The sequence below is a fragment of the Chenopodium album genome, chromosome 8, assembly GCF_948465745.1.
Source record: "Chenopodium album chromosome 8, dcCheAlbu1.1, whole genome shotgun sequence".
NCBI classification, from domain to species: Eukaryota; Viridiplantae; Streptophyta; class Magnoliopsida; order Caryophyllales; family Amaranthaceae; genus Chenopodium; species Chenopodium album.
The window spans coordinates 35,402,276-35,420,162 of record NC_137841.1 but is presented as its reverse complement, the minus strand read 5'-3'; the positions used below and the strand labels follow the sequence as shown (position 1 = coordinate 35,420,162).

Here is a 17,887-nt window from a genome sequence, read left to right as displayed (position 1 = left end):
CCTACCAAACCTTTTCTGACAACCCGTTCCGACGGAATTTCCGTTGGAAACCCCGTTTTCGATGGATTCCAGGGTGTTTTTGACGGAATTTTTCTGTCGGAAATAAGCTTTTTTTTTTTTGAGAAAAGGCAAAAAATTTATTAATCACCAAATTCGAAACAAGTACACTGAGGCACCTAAGCCCCTAGGCAAACGCCCTTCAACCAACTAAGCTCCCTAGCCTTAACTTTCTTACTAGCTATACAAGAAATTCTATGATAAACATCTATACAAAGCCTATTAACTATAATTTCAGGTCTGCAAATCTGAGCTTCCCAAATTGCAAGATTTCTTTGATGCCAAATACAGTAGACCAAGGCAGAAAAAAAACTCTAAAAGACCATCTTCTGAAATCTGTTCCTGCTATGACCCCAGCACCAATCATTACAGGCTTGAAAGCTTGTAAAATTCTCACACATCCCACCTTGAGCCTGCATCAGGTTAATCAATTTTTGACTAAAAGCACATTCAAACAGCAAGTGATGATTAGTTGCAACAACATTAGAATAAAGAGGGCAGCTATCTTCATTCACCAAACCATACTGTTTCAACTTATCCTTAGTTCTGAGCCTGCCCCAAGTAGCCATACAAGTAACAAATCTATGCTTAGGGATATTATACCTGTTCCAAATCCAATTACACCAAGGCACTTCAATATGACTAGTTTTTAGCCATTTATAAGCACTAGCTACAGTATAGCCTGCTAGATTCTGATTCCATCTATCTCTAGTGAAACCATGCTTGATCTTCTCTTTAACTTTCCATAAATGTTTCCACTGCCAGCTTGCTTGAGCAGGACACCCCAAACTTTTCCACTTCATGCCCTTAATATAGTGATGATTCACCCACCTTAGCCACAGGCTATCATTTTTGTTTGCTATATCCCAAACATATTTGCCCATTGCAGCAATGTTCCAATTAATACAATCCTACACTCCTAAACCTCCGTCCTTCTTAGATCTGCAGACAATATCCTAAGCAATAGGAGGAGACCTGCTCTAAATGGCTTCACTATCCCAAATAAAGTTCCCGCAGACAGCCATAACACCTTCCAAAACTCTTTTAGGCAGAATAAAGAGCATAGCCCAATAAGTATGCAAGGAAAGGAGAACAACATTAGCCAGAGTGACTCTAGCTGTATAAGACATTGTCCTATCACCCCAAAGTTTGATTTTAGCCACAATTTTATCAATTAGAATTTGACAATCATCATGTGAAAGTTTCTTAGCATTCACATTCACACCAAGATATCTGAAAGGAAGATCATCTTCCTAGAAGCTAGACTACCTGATAATATTGAGCTTCAAATCCTCTCTAGTGTTGCAAAAAAAAACATTGGATTTTCCATTATTAGCAACTAACCCAGAAGCAGCAACAAAAGTAGCTAGACCCCTCATAAGTAACCTAGCAGATTTTTCATCCCCAATACTCATAACTATCAAGTCATCAGCAAAGACTAAATGATTTAACTTCACACCCCTGCACTTTGGATGAAAGTTAAAGTCTCTGTGCTCCGTAATACTATAAAGAATCCTAGTTAGGTATTCCATACAGATAACAAACAACAAAGGAGACAAAGGATCTCCTTGCCTCAACTCTTTCTTTCCCTTAAAAAAGCCATGGACCTCCCCATTAATCACTAAGGAGAAACTAGGGATAGAAACACGTTCCATCACCATGTGAACAAAGTAGACAGGGAACCTAAGAGCCATCAGCACGTCCTTAAGGAAATTCCAATTAATATAATCATATGCCTTCCTAATATCCACTTTAAACATGCAACCAGCAGGCACATTCTTTGTTTTGTATCTTCCAATCAAGTCCTGAACTATGCAGATATTATGACAAATTCTTCTCCCTTGAACAAAGCCTGATTGATTATCAGAAATAATCTTAGGCAGGATCTTCTTGAGACTAGCACACATAAACTTAGTTATGACTTTATAAACCACATTGCAACAGGAAATTGGTCTAAAATTAGTAACAAAGGAAGGCTGATAACTTTTAGGTAACAGCACTAGATTAGTACATTTAATCTCCTTTAACAACTTGCTTGTTTCAAAGAAATTTTTAACAAGTGCACAAACATCACCTCCAACTATTTCCCACCCAATTTTATAAAAAGATATATTAAAACCATCAGGCCCAGGAGCCTTGATGATAGGGATCCCATACATTTTCTTCCTTATTTCCTCATCAGTGACAGGACAAGTAAGCATAGTAGCAAGATCATCAGTAACTAAAAGACCCTTATGAACAATATCATGCTCCACCTTAGTATCACAAGCCTGCTCAGAGCCTAGAAGCCACTTATAATATTCCACAAAAGCTTTATTAACCTGATCTTTACAATCACACCAAACTTCATTCATGTCTGCAATTGCCACCACCTTATTTTTATAAGCTTGAATTTTAATACTCCTATGGAAAAAAGCAATATTATCATCTCCCAACTTAAGCCACTTAATCTTAGAATTCTGCTGAAGGAAAGCAAAATAATCCCACCCGAGTCTACCAAACTTATCAAGGCTTCTCCTCTCTTTCTCTTTCAGATCAGAATTAGAATAATCCCTTTGAATCAGCTTTTGAATCTCTGGCACGTCACTCTTAGCTTTCAAGAATCTAGCCCCAATCTTTGAATATTCAGATTTATTCAAGCCCTTTAAGACCTTTTTCACTTCCTTGAGCTTTTTAACAACTTGGTACATTTTCTGACCAACAAACCATATATCCTAAGCTATCCTAACTAGATTTAAGAAAAGAGGGTGACTGCCCCACAGTCAAAGAATTTGAAAGCCTTGGGCCCAGGAGCACCTTGATCTTCAAAGAATATAACAGTAGGTTAGTGATCATAACACATCTCAGAATTATAATGAACAAAGGAGCCATGAAAGGAAACAATCTAATCAAAATTTACTAAAGTTCTATCAATCTTACTATAAACTCTTGCATCCCCTAATTGGTTGTTAGTCTAGGTATATCTAGCACCAACCTGAATCATATCCTTCAAATCACAATACTCTACACAGTCCTCAAAAGGAGTCATTTCAAAATGCCTAATAGGCTTGCCCAATTTGTCAGCTTGAAAAAGAGGACTGCTAAAATCTCCAGATACCATCCAGGCTCTAGAACATCTAGATGAAATGCTCTTCAGACCATCCCAAAGACCCTTCCTATCACCAGCATCATTCATTCCATAAACAAAAGTGTATTCAAACTCTTTATTAAGAGTTTTATTCAGCACACTAGTATGAATAAACTGAGCATTAGAGGAAATAATATCCACAGCAAACAGCTCACTAATCCAAGCTAACAAAATTCTCCTCCTTTTCACTTTATTAAAGTTTGTGGTAATACACCACCCCTTGAAAATTCTCTGATATACCACAGGGAAGTTATCGTGCTTCACCTTTGTTTCAACAAGACAGCAGAGACCTATATGAAATAGGTTGTTTTCTAATAGTGAATCCCACCTTTGCTTGGTTTTCTATTAATAATCCTCCCTTTTGACTATTATTTAATAATCCCACCTTTATAGGGCATCTTCTTTTATTAGTCCCTTATGGCTGGTAACCTATACATTGGGTAAATTCTTTTTCTTTTTATTTAAGTAACAAGTGTCACTAAGTAATTAGTTAAAAATAAAACCTTAAAAAATTAAAAAAAATTATAAAAAATCCCATCCCATCCCAACAGCCCCCAACCCCTAACCCCCATGACCACCCCAACACCCACTCCTCTGGTAGCCCCTTCTCTCCACCTACACCGCCGAAACTCAGATCCTCACCCAGCGAAAACTGGCCTCCCTTCCCTAAAACCACCCCGATTTCCACCTCCATCCACAAAACCATCCCTTCCCCTTTTTCCTACCTCGAAAACCATCCCTCTTCCCTTCCTCGATGTCGAACAACTCTAGATGAATAAGAATAGATTGAACTAGGATTCGGTTAGCGTAAGAGTTAAGCTCAAGAAACTCAACTGAAATCAAAATTTGAGTTGAAATTCCAAGATTCTTCTACTAATATTCAGATTTCGGGCTATATCAAATATATATACAATGAAATGATTGAAATGATGTAGATTTAAGAGTTTGGAATCAACGTAAAAACAAAATGAAGAACAAAAAAAAAAGAAAAAAAAAAACAGATTATAACAACTAAAATGGAACTTTTTAGTTTTTTGATTCAAATTTTTTGTATGAATCTGTTTGCTTTTGATGAGTCCAACTCATTTTAGAATAAAACCCGAGCCAAGATAACACTCACAATTAATATAATCAAAAGACATAATTAACAAGAATCAAGGAAAGACTTAATTACCTTTGACGCGTGTTTCGCTCGTACCCCAAGCTCTTACTTGAGAAAGCTTTAAGTCTCGCACAAGCAAAAACCTCCTACGGTATCCACTCGCAACTCTACCCCGACTAGGTATATTTCTTAGAGGTTAGCTAAGCCTAGTAATTATATGTGTTTAAAGGTTTTCTCAATGGAGATGCCTTTTCTAATACCTTACTCAAGTGATTTTTCCCACACCCTAACTTGGGTATTTATAGGGAAAATCATGAGTGAAATCCTCTCTCCCATCAATGTCGGAGAGTTAGTAAAATTAATATTCTCTCTTTATTTTTAAATCAAAAATAAAATTAAATATCAAACCACTAATTAATCAACAAGTGGCACATTTAGAAGAAAGGTTAGGTAAGGACCACAAGGAAGGGAATGGACCAAACTTTATCCCTAAGCACCCTCTTATTGTCGGCCACCTACACCAACCAAACCGCCAATGGGGAGCTACCATGTGGCACCCTAATTGGGCACCAAAGCAGCCGGGGTGGGCTGCTGCCTCGGCCCAGCTAGCTGCTGGCCTTGGCGCAGCTTGCGGCTGCTGCCTCGGTCCAGCTAGCGCAGTTAAGCTAGCACCTTGCTAGCCTTGGTGCGCTAGCACGCACCAGCCAGCTTAGGCTCGGCTTGGTGCGCTTGCTAGCCACCTTGGTTGTGCCAAATGCCCCTAGGCTTCGGTTTGCTAGGGGAATTTCGAACTTAGGGGTATTCGGTAAATTGTTGATTAAGTAGTGATTTTATTGTCTTGTCTTATATTATTTCGACTTGGCTTTCGACGCTCCAAGCTCGAATTTCCGACGTCTAAATATTAATTACTCGAGCGACTCATTAATTCCTTCCGAATTAATTTGTCATGTCGGTTCAGTCAAGATTAAGCTGCAATATTAATAACTCATTAATATTACTGATTGGAAGCGGCCTCCACCTAGGCATTCCGATCACTTAACCCTCACTGAATAATTAGCTTTCTAATATATTCGAACCCTCTATCGGAATAATACACTTGTTCGGAGGACATCATTCTTATCAGAATCTAATTTTTTTTTGGGAATGAGGAGCCAGTTTTCGCTGGGTGGTGATGGGGATGAGGTTCCAACGGTGTGGGTAGGGATGAGGGGATGCCGGGAGGATTGGGGATGGAGGATGGCGTGGGGTTGGTGTGGACTGATTTTTCTCTTTATTTTTTTATAAAAAAAAACAAATTCAATCAATCACAAAGTGACACATAGCATTGGAATTCAAAAAAAGTGACACATAACATCTTAAACTATCAAAACATGTTACCAACAGGTTAGGGAAAAATAAAAGAAGATGTCCTATAAAGGTGGGATGATTAAATAATAATCCAAAGGTGGGATTATTAGAATCAAATTATCCTTTTTTCAACCAAACCACAAAAGAGGAAGAGATAGGAGAGGAGGTGGCCGATGGTGGTGGGCGCCAGTGGCGCTGCTGCTGCCGCCGGTGGTGGTGGTGGCGCCGGTGGTTGCTTCCGGCGTGAGGGAGGAAGAATAAGGAGAGAAGAGAGTGGAATGGGAAGGAGGAAAAAGAAGAAGAAAAAAAGATAATAAAAATAAAGAGAAAAAGGAGAGAGAAAATAAAGAGAAAACCTTTGAAACTTTTTGTGATAAATGACAATTATGAATCTTGATTGGAAAATTTTTGAGGTTTTAAGGTATTTATGCTCCCTTTTTAAAATAAAACTCATGATTACAACATTGCCATTACTAAATCCTACCCCCCCTTAACTTTTAACTTGGCCAACTTATTAGGCCTTTAAATTCTCAATAAGTTGGTCTACTAATTCATATAGGATTGACCCAATTAAAAATACTTTTGTTGCCTTAATTCATGATTCATTTATTTTGTACACACTCACAATTTATTTAAATAATTAATTTCTTTTAAAATTACATGAATATATATATATATATATATATATATATATATATATATATATATATATATATATATATATATATATATATATATATATATATATATATATATATATAATGAATGAGAATGGAAAGGCAAATATTTCTTATATTCTCTCATGGTATCATGAGCCTAGGTTTCTTTCCTGAACCCTAATCTTTTCTACTCTTCTTTCTCTTCTTCTTTCATTACTTTTGTCCTCCATCAGTTTCCATGGCCGTCTCCTCTAAGCTTCATCCGGAAAATGTAGCCAGTCATGCTCTGGAATGCGAGGTTCATCATTCTCAATCCTCTTCGTCAAATCCATATCATAATCAAGGGGAATATTCGCAAAATTCTAGTCATGGTGCGAATTCTTCGTCTCATGGTGGCCGGATAATCGGCAAGGGTAATGGCGACAAGAACCAAGACATCGGCTGTTTAGGGTAAAATTACCCTACACATGTGACCTAATATGAGAGGGACACGTGTAAGCCCTAAACATGTCTAATATGGGCCACTCCACAACTGACACGTGTCAGCCTCATATAACAGATGAAATTGCGGCCTTCAAGGCCCAATTCCCAAGAGCGCCGCAAAACAGCGCAGCCCATTTGGTCATCCTGACCTAATGAAGGACACTTTTTCCAATGACTCTATAAATAGGGAGATCTCCCCGATTTTGGGGGACACAATTCATTTATAACAACAACCCTACATTCTTTCACATCAGAGAAAACATCTGATCTCGGAATCCGAGAAGATCTCACTTTTACCTTTTCCGCACCTTTTTATATTCTTTGACCGATACTAACTTGATCTTCGGAGGCGGAGCTCTTACCAACCGGAGTCTCCGTGTTTTGCAGGTATAGATCGCGCCGGACAAGTCTTGGTGACGTAACTCTCCCGAGGGAAAAAAAAACACCCAAAACATTTGGCGCCGTCTATGGGGAGAGTACTTCTAAGATTTTTTAAGATTCTGTACCGCCACCTGAACCTAACCGCCTTACGACCAACGGGGAGGTCCACACGGACCAAAATTCATTTAGCGATTGCGAGGTCAAAACTTATGTCGCCCCTGATGGATTACTCATCTCAAACCGCCTCCATCCCATAGATAGGTTGGAACGGGTCAACAACGAAGATGGTACCAGTAGGTCTGCTGGACCACCGCCTAGGAACGCCCAGGCGGCGTGGGGTCATGCTCTAGTCACCTGAGACAAAACTCATGAAATTAATGACAAGCTTTAGGGGTGAAATTAAGGACCTAATCAACAAGAGGACGGCTGGCTCTAGCAAGGGTCAGTTGGCCAAAAAGACTCCTCAAGCTGAGAGGAGAAAGTTAGTTAGAGACATGCAGCCTACTCCACATCCAAAGGATACGCCTGCCATTGACTGGTCCAAGATCCTTTGTCCCTAGACGGGAAAAAGGAAGGTTATCTGAGCTGTTCAGCCGGATGGTAGCAAGTAAACATTCTCCGATGCTCGACACATCATCGAGCACAATAGGAGCCAGCTGATGTGTAAGTCAGCCTGTACATCAAGCTTTCCAAACAGGTACAAAATTACATCCGTAAGGAATTCTTAATCCTTGCACGAGAGCCATACAGGCGGCAAGTCCGTCCATACTGGCCCTCAAATGATTGAGGCAGTCCCGTATGTACGTCGGATGCCATATAGGCAGTATGTCCCACCATTCATGAAGGCGGTATACAATGTTTAACCCGGCCCCTAGGCTGGAAGCTCCGTCTTCTCAAACTTGGTGAACAAACCTCTACGTTCACCAAGGAAATAACCGAGGCGGCACACCCAGCCAAGGTTACTAATGCCTTGGTTGGTGCCTATGATGGTACCACCAACTCTATGGACCACCTCGTGGCCTACACCAACCTTATGCTTATGCAGGGGTTGGAGGATGCTATGTGGTGCCGATGCTACCCGGCTACCATGAAGGGCATTGCCTAATAATGGTTTGGCAACTTTCCAGATGGGTGCATTGATAGCTTCAGGAGGCTTACCTTCCTATTTACCTCCAACTTCTCAATGAAAATCCCTGCCAAGAAAACAAGTCTCGACTTGAGCCCCATACGGCATGGAGAGAGAAGGACTCCGCTCCTACGTCAGGCGGTTCAATCTGGTGAGAATCCAGATACAAGGGCTGTCTGAAGAGGTAGCTTATACAGACTTCTTCAAGGGTTTGAAGGATGGGTCAACCTTTAAGTTTGACCTCGTCCGGAAGAGGGTCTTCAACCTCCTAGAGGCATTGATAGAGGTGGAGAGCTTTATTCAAGCCATCGAGCTCTGCTCGTCCAGCCATCAGTTAGACTCCAAAAATTTTGACAAACAAAAGAGAATCGATCTTCTCAACCGGCTTAAAAAGCTGAAAAGAGTAAAAAAAGGAAAGAAGTTTGGGCGGTTGATGAATCAGATTAGCCGACCCAGAAGAAAAAGAAAGAATCACTAGTACAAAACTAACCTCAAGTAACACCCAAAAAATGTTACATAACGTGGTAAAAGTGTTATTATAGACAATAGGTAACACTTTATTGGGTGATACTTCCACCCATGTAACCTAAGGTTATATGTAACACTTTGGGTAACATATCGTAACACTTTCAAAAGTGTTATTATAAACCCTCTTATGTAACACTTCTTCTATTATTAGTATCATTTTTTAAGTGTTACTTTTTATATCTTATGTAACACTTACTTATCTTTAGTAACATTTTTTATCATATAGTATCACTTTATCCGATATTATGTATCACTTTTTCGAACTAATATAACACTTTGTTGATTATTAGGTAACATTTTTCTATTATCTTTTGACATATAGTAACACTTTATTCAGCATTATGTATCACTTTTTGCAAACTAATGTGATACCATATTTATTAATAGGTATTATTATTATTATTATTATTATTATTATTATTATTATTATTATTATTATTATTATTATTATTATTATTATTATTATTATTATTATTATTATTATTATGTAACAACAACTATGAATTACAAATTAACATATATGACAGCCAGCATTTGGATTGATAAATTTCATAATTCTTACAAAAAAAATCCATAAACACCAATTTTAATGTTTGGCCAAACAATATAATAATATAACAAAGAAAATCAACTTCGATCTCTAACTTGGAAAAAGTGAGGAAATAAGATAAACTTCTTAATTTCAAAAACTAGTCAACGACGTAAACAACATTAATAACAACACTTAGTTAGCAAAACGACAATAGTAGTAACAGAAGCTGCCAGCAGCAATATGTAGCAGCAAACAGCAGTGGCAGCAAACAACCGTAGCAGACAATACTAGTAGTGGCAACAACCAGTAATAGCATAAGTCAGCAGCAGACAGCACTAGCAGTGGCAGCAACCAGCAGTAGCAGAAGTCAGTAACAGACAGTAGTAGCAGCAACAAAAATATAGTAGTAGCAGTAAAAAACAGCAGTAGCAGCAAAGCAACAGTTACAGTAAGTGCCTCTTATAGCATCATCACTTGTTATCCCAATTCTTCATATTGATCCATTTGATCCTGTGTGAAAGCATCATATATTAAAAAATTAGAACAAAAATGAAATAAAACAATAACAAGAGTTAGTGCTTTTTAAAAGAGAATATAGGCATAAACTACAGTTTGGGTTGCTACTTGGGTTAGTGCCTACTGCATGTATACAAATACAATAGGTGGTGGACTAGGATTCATGGTGATCCATTGTACAAGGTTGGACACTAGTGTACTGTGCAAACAGGTCAAGTGTACAATGTGCCTACTTCACTGCCTGAGAAACTCCTTAACTGTTTATGAGATTATACTTGATTAAATTTTACAGTGATCTTTCAAAATGTATAGAGTATAAAGTAACAAAAACACTGCGTTTTACGAGATGTTAAGATTTAACCAAACCCTTAGTTATACAAAGCATCTTCCATTCACATTCTGTGGCATTGCAAGGTTTAACAATGGAAATTGCTTTGTAAAATATCGATTTTAACCCCATCCCCGAAAAACCCCATCTCAACAAGAAGTTGAAAAGGCAAGAACTTTTAATTCATACAAATTTACTTTTGTGCCCTTACGGAGAGTTTACACACATATAGTATATCACTTCTCAGTCAAGTGTTAAAAACTTAAGTTTTAATTTCAACCTCATGTACGTATGTCATTTCACATGGCTTGATTTTTTAAATAACATTACAATATCCCACAAAAGCTTTCACAAGTAACTAATCGTTGAAATTTGCTTCACAAGTAAACCTTTAGCGTACGTTTAAGCGTTAACTTATTCAACTACAATCTTGATTCTTGAAAGTTACCAAGTGATATCATGCAGCAAAACATACAAGAACAACTTGATAATACCAACAATAATAGAGAAACAAAGTCTAAGGGGGGACCAAAGTTGGTTAAAAGGATATGATTCTGTAATAATGATGTTAATTTTTAAAAATGTGAAAGAGATTTATGCACAAGAAAACAACAGTTTTGAGAGAGATTAGTTACACTCAGAAATCATAAAAAAAAGCACATAATTTAGAAGAAAAATCATCAGTAAAAAAACACCTTATAAACACTTAACATTACCTTAGCATGATGGTAAACAAACATGTTTTGGTGTGAGACAAACTTACGAATTATTGATGAAAATAATTATGATACAATTTATTCAAATATTACTCAAAATCTTCATTTGTGAGCATGCCAAGCGGACTGATATGCTCTTTAGTGATAACAAACAATCAAATGATTCAACTTAGCTAGTAAGTTATGCCCCCATGGCCCCATCTCTCCCTTAATTTGATTTTATATAGAATAACTCTCATTTTCTATTAAGTTGTGAAACTATCACCCACTTTGTGATTCAGTTTAATGTCCTTTTGAAAGACTAAACTCATAGACATAGAAACTTAACAACAATACTTAAAATAAAAGGTTTAAAGCAAAGTAAAACCTTCAATCCACTGCTAAGCTCGGCTATAGAGTTTCAAGGCCTCGAGAATCTTATTGTTCTCCTCTTCTATCCATTGCTCACGTTGCTTGGTTATTGTGTAAGGCTTTCGAGTCTTTAGCAGCTAAAAATAAAATAGAAAGGTAGTATAAGATTATTCTTCACTCCGTACCATAGTAAAACATAAGTCAATATTATGAGTTTCATTTGTTTCAAAGCACGAAAAAAGAAGAAACCAAACTACAGATCAATGTATTCAATTTTAACCAAACAATTCAAACAAAACCTAAAAGACGCTTTACATAACAGCGACCAACAACAACATTGATTGACTGCAATACCAATACCGACTTAATTATTTTCAAAGTTTCATTCGAACACATATCATTTAGCCAACCAAAAGTTATCTTGGTAGGTGCAACATTGGTCATGAATAAACTTTTTACTCGTAATTATCAGCTGAAGGTAGATAAGCTGAATAAAATCTAAGTGCGAAGCCAACATATACCGGCACGATAATATGAGAGGAACCATTCTGTTGTGACTAACTTTCATTTAATTAACCACAAGACTCTAAATTTCTTCATAAAATAAGCAGGCAGATTTTCTGTAAGTTGTAGACTAGCTCTGATAAAATATATCATACGAAGTATATCTTAATGAGTTGATAATAATAAGCTTGATCAAATTTTGTAGAATTAATCATAAGCAGTTAAATTTGATTGTGGAATAAATAAAGTAAAATAAAATTATATATTCCGTATATAAGCATATTACTATAAATGATTAATTAAATTAGATTAACGCCCAAGTTACGAAATGAACCAACAAGAAATATACTTGCATTACACATATAGTTGAAGCAAAACCCATGAAAGCAATTAATTCAACATTATATGGCAATCGAAATTTCTTGTTACACCAAGTTTGGAGTCACAGGGAGTTTACACTTAAAATTTATAAGCTACGTGAAGTGCTTAAACCAATGATTCATTTGAGAAATTGCTAACCTTTACACACGCAATTAACTCCTTACTCCTCAAAAGAGTCAATAATAGATTAATAGATTAGCTTCTAAAGAAGCAATTATAAATTCTTAAATTACAGAAGTATGGTTATACAAATATTAAAGCACATTTGACAAATATAACAATGAATTGATAGCATTCTATAAAATTAAGTAGTGGAAAAGCATATGTATATATAACTATAATAAGGTTGAAAAATAACCTGATTAGACATTATGGAACTCCCACTCCATTGATTAAGCTTCAAAACTATGATTGCGTTCATGGCAGATTCCTTCCTAGCTTAGCTTAGCAAATCACATAAGAAGCAATTAATTCAAAATTAGATGGCAATCAAAATGTCTCATTTACACTGAGTATCCTGCCACAGGATAAATTTAATCTTAAATTTCAAAAGATACGTACAGTGAAGTGCTCAAACCAACAATTCAGTTGAGAAATTGCTAAGCTTTACACACACAATCAACTCCTTACTCCTTAATTGAGTCAATATATAGATAAGCTTCTCACCCAGATCCAAATTTTTCATACCAAAAAAAAATCTGATCAATGTTAAACTAAAATTTAACTTAAAAATAAAATTGGGTACCTCAAAGACCAAATAAACCCCACTTAACGAATCAAATTAAATAAACCAAATACGATTAGATAAAGCAATTGGGTCATCAATTAATGAGTGGGGCATTGACGATACGCCCAAATAACAAAATCTAAATTGAATTAAAGGGCGTCAAAGCATGAAATCAGGGAATTTTGACAAGTAAATTGGAAGTATAGTAGAAAATTAAAGGGTGGGTGAAACAATCAATCAATATTAACATATTATTTTGGCAAAAAAAAAAAAAACAATCGCTCATTGTAATTTGTCATGAGTTCAAAGATTATATCCAATAGTTTAATAGTCTAACTTAGAAGAACCCCAAATTGATTATACCCACAAGAAAATTTCGATAAACCCTAATTTGTTAAATTGATGTTCAACGATTATTACAAAAAAGAAAGATAATCTTACCAATCTTACCACATAAGTAGTTTTAAGCACCAAATGGACGATCGTAGTGGTTAATTTGATAGGGAAGATGTAGACCATGTTAAAGGAAGAAGGCAGATGAGAGCGAAACGTATAATATGTACTATAGAAGTAAAAGGCATGGCTAAGACTCGTGTGCTCATAGGGAACCGCCTTGGTTGGCCAGTTGGTGGAGACATGGGGTGGTCGGTGAGAATTTCGTTGGCTAATGGGTGGCCGTGGGCGCGGGGCTGGGGTTGACGGTGGTTCGGTGAGTGATAAATTGATTTTTTAAGAGAGGGAGTTGGGAAAGAATAAAGTAGGGACAGTCATATGAAGTATTGAAGTAAGAATTTTTTCTTCTTTTTTCTTCTTTTTTTATTTTTTTATTTGCCAATGCTATACAATCAAAGTGTTACAACTAAGCGCTACCTAATATAAAATTGTTACAACCAAGTGTTACGTAAACCCAAAGTGTTACACAGGTGTTACTTATATATCGAATAACTTTATAACATTGAAAGTGTTACCGTTTGGTGTTACCTAATGTCACTTTTGTACTAGTGAATTCAAACCGTACGTCCTAAAGTACGAGTTTAATAAAGACTGCTACACCATCCTCATAGAGATAAGGGACCGGCTGACCATTGAGAAGCCAAATCCCATGAAGAATTCCATCTAGCCGCAGAACAAAAATAAATACTGCCACTTCGATGAGGAAGTTGGCCATGAGACCAACGAATACTATAGCCTCAAGCGGACGTTGGACCGTTTGGCTGACAAGGGGGTTTTGAAATCCTACGTCTTGAAGTCCAGAGTGATTTTCAAGATGAACTAGATAGCCGTCCAAGACTTCCCTAGCCTGCTGGTAGCTAGGACACTAACAAAAAGCCGGTCTACACCATAGCAAGTGGATTCGCAAGCGGTGGTCCGACCATCCGGGGCACCAAGGATCATCTGAAAAAAATTGATCCATGATGTTTATGAGAGACAGGCGTCTTTCGGAGGAACCTTCTGAGACATCCTCATCACTAAGACGGATCAGGGAAAATTCTGCCGACCGCATGACAATCCGGTCGCATTGAATGCAAGGTCGCCAACCAACTGGTTGGTCGGATCCTTATTGACACGGGTAACTCCTCTGACCTCATCAACTACAAGTGTCTGTCCAACCTAAAGTACAAACTGGACAACCAACGCGACATCTCCCACCCTCTAGTTGGTTCGAGGGAGGGGTCGTGCACCCAGTCAGACAAATTAACTAACCCATCTGGCTAGGGGAGATGGGAAAAGGGAGACATATGATCGTTCGGTTTTTGGTGGTTGAAGAGCTGGCAGCCTATAACATTATTCTAGGTCGTCCCACTCTGAACAAGTCTAAGGTCGTCATCATCCCATCTCTCATGTTGCTAAAATATAAAAAGGATGATGGCTCCATTGTTCCCTAAACGAGGATCAGAAGACGACAAGGGAGTGGTACCTCTCAGACGTCAAACTACCAAATACTGTTGCCGATCATGTGAAGGAGCCAATAGACCTTGACGATGTCAAGGACTTTGACACAACCCCACTAGCTGCCGGAGAGAAAAGAAAAGCTGATCTGGTGGAGGTGAAGAAAGAGAAGAAATAGCAATCACTAACCACGGAACGGTCAGATGAGCTCTGTTCCCGGCCGGCTGGCGATCACATTGATATTCATCTGGATAACAATCGTCTAGAGCAAATTGTTAAGGTGGGGACGACTGCCTTTAAAAGGTTGGGTGCAGATTTGCACCTTCTATTGAAGGAGTTCAAAGAATTTTTTGCCTTTGAAGTGGAAGAGATGCCAGTTATCAGCCCGGATCTCGCTGTCCATAAACTCGTCGTGGATCATAAAATGAAACCCATCCTGAAAAATAAAAGAAATCACGGCGAGGAGAGAAGTCAGGCGACAAATGTTGAGGTAAAAAAGCTGTAAGACGCTGGGTTCATTCGGCCATGTAACTTCCCTGATTGGGTTGCAAATGTTGTGCTTGTAAAGAAGCCAAATGGAACCTGGCATATGTGTGTAGATTACACTAACTTGAATAAGGCGTGTCCAAAGGATAGTTACCCACTTCCAAAGATCGACAAGTTGGTTGACTCTACTGTCGAGAATGCCTTGATGAGCTTTATGGATGCCTACTCAGGCTTCCACTAGATACCCATGTGGAAAAAAGATCAAGAGAAGACGGATTTTGTCACCAATAAGGGGTTATTTAGTTATATTGTGATGCCGTTTGGATTGAAGAATGCGCTTGCTACTTTCCAACGGATGATTAATGCTGTCTTCATTAATCAGATTGGGAGGAATGTAGATGCGTACATTGATGACATGATAGTCAAATCAAAGCAACAGACTAATCACCTTTCTGACCCTCGAGAAACCTTCACCACACTCAGGTGGCACAAGTTAATGCTCAATCCTAAGAAGTGTGTCTTTGGTGTTGATTTTGGGAAGTTTCTCGGATTCTTGATTGATCAAAGGAGGATAGAGGCCAACCCGGAGAAGATACATGCGGTGATAGACATGAAGTCATTGTAGGAGTTTATAGGTACTACGTAGCGGAAAAACATGAATCATATTTAATCAAGTACCTAATCCCAAGATCGCATGCATTACACATAAGACACATAATCATATCTTTGAAGCGTGAATTCCAGGTAGAGATTGATTAAAAAATCAAGGAGAGAATAGAGTCCCAAGCGTTGCTCCTCTACTTAGTCCACGAGCGTCGAACGAGCCGTCCACCAATATGAGATTGGTCGAGTGATTGAGAACACCGCGATCACCACCTTTAATGGACTAATCGACCACCACGAACCACCACAACCAGCGCCGAGGAGGAGAGAGAGTGTCGTGAGAGAGAGGAGAGTTTGAGAGGGGTTTGTCTCGTGTTTGCTAATCCGGGTTTTGATCTTACTGATCAACTGAATTCAAGTGTCATGCAAACCCTAGGCATCTAGACTATTTATAATCATATTATAATTAGACTAGGGTTAGGAAGCCTAAAACCCTTCAATCCATTCCATGTGCCCGGCCATACTAGGGGATGAGGCCCATCATTGGCCTTGTCCTCTCGTGCCTGATCTAGACCCTTTGTGTGACCTTATAGGATTCGTCTAATTTGGCTTTGGGCTATTTTACTAGTCCAAAAAAAATCATTAGTACCTGCAGTTATGATAAAACGACGACCCAAATGTACGAACTTAATTATCTCCATAATTTGATCCATTTATATATCTAGTAATTGCACATGACTGTAGGGAATAATTTCAAGCCTTTAAATCCCACTAGCTTGAACCCCACTGTGATCATACACTAAAGTACGGTGGCGTCCAAAAGGGAAGAATATAGAGCAAAAGAGTCGCCAACAAGTTTTTTAGGAACTTGTAAACCGTTCACGAGGTGAAGGTTACACCCCTTAACGATCCAAGAGATCGTCAACTCCATAAGGTCATGAACCAAATAAGGGTTCGGGGATGAAGGTACAAATCCAACCTAAAAGAGATTGAACCTGCCCTAATAATAGGCCTCTACTTTATTCTGCTCGTATTCATGTGCGCTTTCTGACTAACATACAATCAATAGATTAACCCTAAACCTGTTTAATCTATGTTGGTTGAATATTAATGCACAAATAAACTATTATTGGTGATCCCTTGAATTATAATCACAATTAACCCTAACAAGATTATTAATTATCTTATTAAGCGTGATTGCAAATACCAATTCCCTTTAACCTGCAATAAAGGTGATCAAGCAATAAAGAATAAATAATATGCATATCAAGCAACATAATAAATAATCAATAAACATTAGAAAGAACATAGGAAGCATCATACTTGAAATCATACTTAATATTAAAAACACCCTAGACATGATACTAGGAATCATAATCTAAGCATGATATCTACATCATAAAATCAATTAAACCATTAAAGTACTTACTTGGATGCCTCGTACCTCTTTCTAATTACAAAATACACACGTTAGTAACTTCAAGGAAAATAATAATCAAAACAATTAAATTAAATAATTAAAATAGAGATTTGGGACCAAACCCTCAGAAATTAAACCTTTCACGTCTAGGGCGAAGGCAACTTCGAATATGGCTAGGTGTTTCAAGATCTTGTGAATGCGGAATTTTGTATTAAAGAGCAAATTTTAGAAAGAATGCTAAAACATCAATGATTCATAAAGTAATTGTTGACGATTAATGATTGTAGATGATGATTGAAAACGGAATTTATTAAAACTTAAGAATAAAAGAATTGGTGAATGATAGATGTAGATGATTGAATGGTGAATGAATATTGATAATCCGTCCATCAAAACGGAGTTTTTGGTATGATACTTATAGAGAAAAAAATCCAAAAAATATAATTTATCAAAACAGAGTCTGAAGATCGAAAAACCAACTTGGCGCCAGCCCTGACTCATTGGCGCCAGGACCAGTGGCTAGCGCCAGGCGCCAATGGCTGGCGTCTGGCGCCAATCCTGGTTCCAGGCGCCAAGGCCTGGGATTGGACGCCAAACCGGATTTTAACGCGTTTTCGAAAATC

General features: G+C 37.8%; 1 long non-coding RNA gene across 3 annotated transcripts; it reads right to left on the bottom strand.

The window, feature by feature from the left end:
• Positions 1-9,348: 9,348 nt before the first annotated feature.
• LOC145556023 (uncharacterized) lies at positions 9,349-13,531 on the bottom strand. Of its 3 annotated transcripts, none has more exons than XR_014091681.1 (4): positions 13,307-13,531; positions 12,497-12,581; positions 11,270-11,390; positions 9,349-9,852 (listed from the first exon to the last, which is right to left on the bottom strand). It is a non-coding gene; the product is annotated as an uncharacterized LOC145556023 (long non-coding RNA). The 3 variants fall into 3 exon arrangements; XR_014091682.1 differs by having other exon boundaries at positions 12,497-12,576; XR_014091683.1 differs by having other exon boundaries at positions 13,316-13,531.
• Positions 13,532-17,887: the final 4,356 nt, after the last annotated feature.